Source organism: Chlorocebus sabaeus, chromosome 14 (assembly GCF_047675955.1).
Source record: "Chlorocebus sabaeus isolate Y175 chromosome 14, mChlSab1.0.hap1, whole genome shotgun sequence".
Lineage (NCBI taxonomy): Eukaryota > Metazoa > Chordata > Mammalia > Primates > Cercopithecidae > Chlorocebus > Chlorocebus sabaeus.
This window is the reverse complement of record NC_132917.1, coordinates 64,235,097-64,244,012: the sequence shown is the minus strand read 5'-3', so window position 1 is coordinate 64,244,012 and position 8,916 is coordinate 64,235,097. Positions and strand designations below refer to the sequence as shown.

Sequence of the window (8,916 nt, the reverse complement as noted above, 5' to 3'; positions counted from 1 at the left end):
GTGAGTGGGCACTGCAAGGAGCAGGACACCTGCCTCCAAATGTAAAGGTTCATTTACAAGCAAGTCTCCCAACAAAACAAAGTAGAAACAAGCCACCAAATACGACCCACCACCTCCTTCTCTTACACACACACACACACACACACACACACAGCAGACCCCCCGAGTCCCCCAGTAGTGGTTCCAGTATAGGCCGTTCATGAACCTGTGGAAAAACATGAGCTTTGTTAGCAATGTGGGATGATCTGATCCCTGGGAAATCTCTAGAGCTGGGAGTGGCCTCAAAGAGGATCATTAAAGATCAAAAACTCCACTTGAAGTTGTCTGCTCTGCTGCAGTGTAAATCCTCTTGGCTGAGCAGCCCTTGACAGAGTCTGCTGCCTGCACAGAAGTCTTAGATGGTTGTTTGGTTTGGTTTCTGTGGAAATCAAGGCGAGGGTCCGAGTTCCACATCTCTGAGTGCAGACCCAGGACAGTGTACACGGGATGGCAAAGTGACTCATACTGAAAGAACCCAGTGGAAGCAGAAGCTAGGAGCCAGAGGTGAGAACATAAGCCTCCCCACCCCCAGCTGGAGAATATGGAGACATCCTGGGGGCAGTGGCCTTTCCAGGCACATAGACCTGAGGTCGGAGTTCATGAGCTTGCATTTTGTCATTCATGAGGAGCCCAGCTTGCTTATATTCAGCCCTGCATAGATTCCTCATGCTGTTGTCCTACTCCAGGTGTCAGGAATAGCTCGGCCCTTCCCAGAGGCAGCAAGAGGGCAAGAAGGACAGAGGAGACTGAGCTGGCAGGTCTCTAAATGACCTCAAGTCACCACAGCCACTGGTGCTGAAGGAAATGGGAAAATAGTCCCGTGACCCAGCGAGTGCTTCCCATGCAGGTGAGCACTGACAGCAGGAGACAGGGGTGTGTCATCCTGGCAAGAGAGCAGAGGGGAGAGGAGAGGACTCCTCATGCTGTGGGAGCTGGAATTCTGGCTTAGCCGCCCTGAGTCAGCTTTCAATGGCCAGGGCCAGACCTCCCCTTCCTAGCAGGGCCCTGGCCAGGTCAGGTGGCTGGAAGGGGCTGTTGCTCAGTCCTAGCCCTGGGACCAAACCCAGGAAGTGGTAGCAGGACCCAGGTGGCCTTGGACCATTTCAAAGACTGTCATCAGATGTTTATCAGCTAGTGTTTGTACAAGGCCCAGGCTGAGGATGCATAAGAGACTGTGAAAAATGTCAGGGCAGCAAAAACACCTTTCTGTAAATAGGGCTCAGACCCTGGGCAGGGTGCTATGCCTCCCCTTGGGGCCTTGGTGAAGGAAAATGCAAACATTAATCCAGAGTAAGAGAAAGAAATAGATACCACCTCATAGGAAGATGGAGGACTGGCTCCAGGAAACTCCAAGAGAGACGATGCAGAGAGAGGCAGAGTCTCTGTTTTACTTTTTCTTTGAATGTTCTGCAGTCTCTCATCTCTGGAGACCTCAGAACCTGGTTTCACATTACAGGGTAAATGCCAGGGACAAGCTAAAGAGAGGTAAGAACCCACAGCAGTGTTAATGGCCACTGTGGGAGAATTCTGGAGATCCTACACTATAATAGGGAACAGGGAAGCATTCATACATTTAATAAACATTAAATCTCTGATAAAAAATTATAAAACCAATCATTTTCAACTTGTATTTTAATGTAACTCGCATGACTTTTACCTACATGACTCAGCCCTATGTACATTGCCAGATTTTGACACAACTGTCAAATTTGTTTGCAATCCCCAGCTCCCAAACCCTAACTTCACCTCTTCCTCTCCAGCTTAGGAGGAAAGAAAGAATACATGTAAGTAAGAGTATGGTTATTATAGGGTGACCCTGAATTGCTCTAATTCATTAAAACAGTAAATTCTTTGCAAAATTGAAGAATGAAATGAGGCTGCATCTCCTTTATGTGCTCTGTGAGTTTGGCTCTAGCCTCATCTCCCCTCTAGCAAGAATGGCCTTCTCTCTTTCCCAGGGTCATTTCCCTGTGATGAGTCCAAGAAGTCCAGGTTACCAGGATGCTTATGAGAAAGCCAAAAGTCAGTCCTTGTCTCCTGGGCCACTCAAGCCACCTCAGATGCATGCCTGGAGGCTGTGGGGCTCCTCAGCCCCTGCCATTCCCTGGGGTCCCAGACCACCTCCAGAGGCAGAGGGACTGGGTCCTGGACAGCCAGGAAAGGCCTTCCACACACTGTAGCTGCAGCTGAAATTCCACAGACCCATGTGAGCCCCAGAGCTTGTCCTGGTCACTCTTACCTCCTCTGCACTCCTGATGCTGGGACTTCCTTTGCTGCTGATCGTGGAGTTTGTGGCTAGCTCCGGTCACAGCTAGTGGCCGTGGTATATATCCTACTGACAATCATCCTTTCAGCACAAGACACGACAATCCCTGCCTTCTTTCGATGCTATGCTCAGCTAAGGAGCTGCCACTCAAATGGAACTGCAGAGCCACTTAGCCAGGGCATGATCTGCCTATCAGAGCATGTAGGGACTGATCTCATGCCTACCCCTCACAGACTGAGGACCACAGTCTCCTTCTTCCCCTGCCTTCCACACCCCAAGCCCACACCCAGTTCCTAACCCAGAATGGGTGACATGTCTTTCAAGGAGATAAACTCCTCCGAGTTTCCTTACAAACAAAGTCCTTGGAAGCCACCTTGCAGACAAGGGGTTGTGACTTAGTTTTTGAGAACTGCTCAACTTGAAGATGGGCCCTCAGCAGCAATGTCTTCTCTGTCTCAAACCATGACCATTTCTGAAACTACCCCCTTTCTCTTTACCAGGGGACCCTGCTGCATCAGTGGCCATTCTGCCACATCAGCTGTGAATATCAGCTGCAGGTTGTGTTAGGGTTCTATTAGCTGCTGCAACAGATTGAACCCCAATCTCAATGATTTCACACATTGGAAGTCTGTTTATCACTCAAATAAGAGCCCAATGTCAGATTCCTAGTCAGCGAGGGTCCTTTGTTACGTGGTGATTAAGGGGCACAGGCTATTTCCCTTGTGTGGTTCTTTCATCTATGACCTAAAAGTTCTTTGCCTCCAACTGGCAGATATGGAGAAGTCACAGCTCCTCCTCCTCCTCCTCCTCCTCTTCCTCCTCCTCCTCTTCCTCCTCCTCTTCTTTCTTCTTCAACTATTGTAAAACATACATAGCACAAAATGTCCTGTTTTAACCATTTTTAGTGTACGGTTCAGTGGCATTAAGTACATTGAGATTGTTTTGTAACTATCACCACCACCCATCTCCAGAACTCTTTCCTCTTTCCAAACTGAAACTCAGCACTCATTAAACAACGTGAAATCCCCATTTCCCTCCTTCCTTCAGCTCCTGGAAACCACCATTCTACTGTCTGTTTCTATGAATTTGACTGTCCTAGGTACCTCATATAAGTGGAATTATATAATATTTGTCCTTTCGTGACTGGCTTATTTCATTTAGTGTAATGTCTTCAAGGTTTATCCATGCTGTAGAAGGTGTCAGAATTTCCTTCCATTGCAGTATACACCACACTTTGTTTAGTTATTCATCCGTGATGGACACCTCAGTTGCTTCTGTCTTTTGGCAGTTCACACCCTCTTCTTAACCGTCTTGACCTGCAAGTGACACCTGTCTCTTCTGATCACATTCCACAGGAGGACGTATGACACAGCCCCACCTACATGCAAGGGGAGCCAGGAAGTGCAATCCCTGGCTGGGCTGCCATGTCTCAGAAACCATTAAGCCTATGGAAGGTGAGGCACAATTTGTCGGTAGACAACTAGCTGTTCCTACCACCCCTTCGCCTTTGCACTTCCTGCAACAGCTACTCACGGTGGCCCAGAAAAAAATGTCTTTCTTTTGCTAGTTTCCGTTCCCAACAGGACTAATATTTTGAGACCTAAATACTTTCAATAAATAGTTATAGCTCTGTAATCCCAGCACTTTGGGAGGTGGGTGGATCATTTGAGGTTAGGAGTTCGAGACCAACCTGGCCAACATGGCAAAACTCCATCTCTACTAAAAATAAAAAAATAAAAAAATTAGCCAGGCATGTTGGTGCATGCCTGTAATCCCAGCTACTTGGGAGGCTGAGGCAGGAGAATCACTTGAATCCAGGAAGTGGAGGCTGTGGTGAGCCGAGATTGTGCCGTTGTACTTCAGCCTGGGCAACAGAGTGAGATTCCATTTCAAGAAAGAAAGAAAGAGAGAGAGAGAGAGAGAGAGAAAGAGAGAGAGAGAGAGAGAGAGAGAGAGAGAGAGAGAGAGAGAGAAAGAAAGAAAGAAAGAAAGAAAGAAAGAAAGAAAGAAAGAAAGAAAGAAAGAAAGAAAGAAAGAGGGAGGGAGGGAGGGAGGGAGGGAGGGAAGGAGGGAAGGAGGGAAGGGGAAGGGAAAGGGGAGGAAGGAAGGAAAGAAAGAAAGAGAAAAAGCTATAGCTAATATTTTTGTAGATGTTTGCAGTTTCCAATGTCCTTTTCATATTGAATGGTGGTACAACTTCTGATTCTGTCTCTGTCCCTTTCTCACTGGGTGATATTTGTAGAGCCTGTAGCTGTACAATGAATTCAATAAAGAGTAGTTTTTAATCTTCACAGCAACAGGAGGTATGTAGTATTTCCCCATTTGTATAGATGAGGATATTGTACCTCAGAGAGATTAAGCAATTTGCTCTAAGTTGCCCAGCTCAAAATTGTGAACCCCACCTCTCTGTCTCCACCTCTCTTGTGGGGAACCATCATCATAGGTTTAAAAAGTAACCTTGATGTCCTTCAAAAAAACCTTTGCGCTCCCAAACCTAACTCTGCCTTTGGTGAATGACCTTTTGCACCAGAGCTGGTGGACCCAAGCTGTGACCCACTAGACAATTTGGTAAGGGAGGGAGAAGAGGTCCTGTCACTTAGGAGCCTGTCTTTTGTACTTGACCCCAGGGAGATGCCCAGGACCCCCTTGAAGAGTATCTTCCACTGTTGCATCCACTTCCTAACAACATTCACGCACCCGCTTCCATGTTCTAGGGCCCAGGGATATACAGGAATATGAAGTAATCACTCCCCTCTAAAGAGTGCATCGTCCAACCAGTGAGACAGACGTATGAACAAATAGCTCTTGTGATGAGTGATATAGAGACACATTCAAAGTGCTATGGGAATTTGCATGAGGGGTAATTAATTTTGCCTGACATGTGGCAAGCTACAGCAAGAAGGTGACAACTGAGCTGGGTGTAGATGGTGAGGAGAGGATTGAGGGAGGGCTACTTCAGGTAGAAGGAACAACAAAGTCTCAATGGTGTCAAAGTGCATGGGGTGTTTGAGGATGAAGAGGAGGTACAGTGAGGGCAAAGCATGGGTGGAGACAGGGTGGTGAAGAGACTGAAGAAGAGGAGGGGTGAGTGGGGCAAGCGTGAAGGGCTAGGATTCTGCAAATGAGGCAAAGAGATTATTAACTCTAACTCTAATCGAATTAGAGCCATCTTTTACAAAGCTTTCTCTGGCTGGGGCGAATAATGAGAAGCAAACTAATTTGCCCATTTTATTCTAGCCCCTTCATTCTCAGAGGGCAGGACCACCCTAGCCATGCTGAGGCCACTCCTGATGCCACATAACTGGCTCACTCTAGGCAAAGGCCTGAAGAGAGACCACCTGAGGACATTCGTTCTCCCACAGTGACACTCTGATAGACCTTCTCTCCTCTTTTTGGCTCATAGACTAAGCCAAGCCCCCGAGTTAGGTATCTGGAAGGCAGGGTCTCTATTTGACACTTGCCAAGACAGAATTGAAGTGTGGGGATGCCAGGACCACTGTGGGGTCTCCCCAATCCTATGGACTGAGTGTGCGGGAAGAGGCATGGGGAGACAGGGAAAGAAGGCAGGGGAAGTGATAGGAGAGTGGCGTCAGAACCCAGTCCAGCCCCCCATGACAGGAAATCACTGGCACCCCACTCACCTGCTGGCTTCCCAATCCCCATCGTCCTGACAGCAGAATGGACACCCAGACAGGTTTTTCTGAGTAATTTACAAATAGACCCAGAAAACTAAGGAAATCTCTGCATGTGATAAGAAATTGAATCCTGAAGAGAACAGTTGCCCTGCCCAAGAAGCCAAAGGTGGCACTGCCCCTTCTCTCATGCTGTGGGCCAGACACACTCCATCCAAGGGCTTCCTTGGGAGTTCTGGTCCTCTCCATGTGGACATGAGCAGGCCTGAGTTTAAAGCCCAGCCCTCAGCTCTGTGTGACTTTGGGTGACATTAATCTCTCTAAGCTTTAGCTCCATTATCTGAAAAATGCCACACAGTCTGTTATGATTAAATAACAGCAGTTAAACGTGGACCTCCTATCCTTGACCATAGGGACCATGGGGATGTACAGTATTGCAGTGTATGTCCTTCCAAGGGCAGGCAGCCTGGGCTTTGTGTGCCGCATTCACCAGGCTTTGCCTGCCCTGAGCTCAGGGATGTGAAGAGAAGCTTATCTCAAACCACTGAAAGTTCTTTCTTCTTACTTTTCCTCCAGGTCTCTGGATTTGATGGCAAATAGCAGCAGAAATGTGGAAAAGATCAAAGTGATGTCAAGGTTGATCTCTGAGTTTGGCAGGGCTGAACTCAAACATCATTCGCCATGGACCCACAGTGTCTTTAGTAGCTGAGTAGGGCCATTCCCCTGTGATATGTGCACTCAATTGCTAGCCAGTTTTGAAGATATTGAGTATCTGGTTTCCCCTTCCCCACACTGGCCCTCACTGAGATCCATGTCTAATATTATGAAAGTCATACATTATCATTATAAAATAATCATAAATGTCAGTGTGCTACAAAAACTTATTCAGAAAACATTCAGATTCTCCCATCAACATATGCCACTATGCTGGCAAAAGCTCTGATTTAAAATACTTATTTCATTTTCCTCTCTGATTTTGTTCTAGTCTTCAAAATGATTTCATACAACAAAGCACTGAGTTCCTTAGTTCCTCTGCCCCTGCCAGATCTGAAGCTGTGATGTTCAAAAGTCAGGGCAGAGTCAATCTTATGACTGAGTTTCATAAGAGTCTAAGCTGCTCATCAACATACTGTGGCAGAGTAAGCTTTCTGGGTTCCAGAATTTATTTTGAGTGGGTTGAGGGAGTTGAGAAATGGCATGGGAGGCCTAAAGATGAAAGGACTTTTGAATGAAAGTTATAGGAAAGTGGATTTGAGATCAAAACAAGCGAAGGTTGACCATAGTTGGAACCATTTAAGATTGGTGGGGGTAGTGGGCTTCCGGTTCTTAACCGAGGCCAGGCAGAGGTGTGACAACAGTCAGGGGTTTCTAAACGGGATGGGAGGTTGGATTAGATGAGCCTTCAACCTTTGTGTTGAACTAAAATCCTAGCTCTGCTTTCAACTCCTAGACTCCCTTTTATCATTGCTAAATTGGAAAGAGGGAGCAACTGAGAGTCCCTGCTGGTCATGCCTGGGGTGCCCCAGACCACAGCACTGAGCCTCAAAGGCAAGTGAGCATAGTGTTGGGAGTTGAGCTTCTGGATCCATCAACTCTATCTGATGACTCGGAAGTTCCTTCAGTTCCCGACACTGGAGTCCAGCAAGGCTGGTTTGTCTTGTTTTAATTGTTATTTAGATGACTATTTGGCTCATACCTGAGCAAGGTTTGAATCAAGTCAGACCTGTTAATTGAATCAAAGTTATATAATCACATTTGGGCACTTAAATGTAAACCAATTATGTTGTAGCCCTAGTATCTTGTACTCAGGAGGGAGTTCTAATAAGTGCTGGGAATGTATGCTAATGCACAAAGCCTAACCCCCAGAGTGGAGGGTGGAGCACTCCAGGGCACTCCTGTTTCGGTGACATTGTTGTAATAGTTAGCGCTCTGGGCGCAGTCTGGTAAGATACTGGAAACATCTCAAACAAGTATGACATCCATTCTACCCAAGCCCATGGAACCCATTACGTTTGGAACATGTCTTTCTGTGGCGTTTGGCTTGGCTTATAAATGTACTATCAGAATCTGTGGGAGGCTTTCGCAAGAAGACCTTTCTTGGCCTTTCTGGTTATCAGCATTCCCTCCACCTCTCTCTTAACAAACATGCCATAAGGCCTGATCAGGCATTTAGTTTTTCCATGTGGACCTTTTTCTAGTTCCTAATCTCAACCCCAATGCCTCTTAATCTTGTACTTCTTCAAATATTGCCCCCCCCGCCCCCCACTATGAGAGAGAGAGGAAAGTAGAGAGGAGAAGGAGGAAAAGTTATTGAATTGATATGAGGGTAGTCAACCTAAAGCAACAATCAGGAGGAAGGCACTGGACTTGAGTTTGAAGTGTTTGTCACTGAACTCTCTCAAACTCACCCAGGCTAACTAGCCTCAGAGGGCTTCTAGCCCATAGTCTTCTTGTATTTTCTGCCCTCCTCACTTGAAGGGGGAGGGAACCAGATGTCCAGTCTCTGTCCAATGTTAAGAACTGGCCTGACAGGCTTTGTTGAGACCATCCAGCCTTGAAAGCCTCACAACCAAATGCCATCACAGATACTTTCTGCCCTTAGCCCTTGTCTGTGTCTCCTACATGAACTCAGACTGCCTCTGAAGAGGGACATTCTAGGGAGAGTTTCATCTTCATCACCATCCTGGATAGGGAACCTTTCCAGACTCAGAGTTGCAAAAGTCAGGGAGAGGCTGCTCACTGGAGGTGGAGTCCTTTGGCCAGGTTTCACTGTAAACACATGGCTAAAATGTGTTGCACATGGACAGGCATGCTAGTGTGTCCTGTATATATGCTAGTGTGTCTCATACAGCTTCTGGCTAAAGGACATTGACCTCAGCAAGGCCAAATGAGGCATCAGGATGAACTCTTCCAATAGACTTCATTAGACCCACAGAAGACTGACCTTTGCCTGACTTTGGATTACCCCTTTCTTGCCAG

General features: G+C 46.9%; 1 long non-coding RNA gene across 1 annotated transcript; it reads left to right on the top strand.

Annotated features, from left to right (window-relative positions):
• The first annotated feature begins 392 nt into the window (after positions 1 to 392).
• LOC103220162 (uncharacterized) lies at positions 393 to 6,803 on the top strand. The gene is made up of 3 exons (XR_005243368.2): positions 393 to 886; positions 3,661 to 3,759; positions 6,514 to 6,803. It is a non-coding gene; the product is annotated as an uncharacterized lncRNA (long non-coding RNA).
• Positions 6,804 to 8,916: the final 2,113 nt, after the last annotated feature.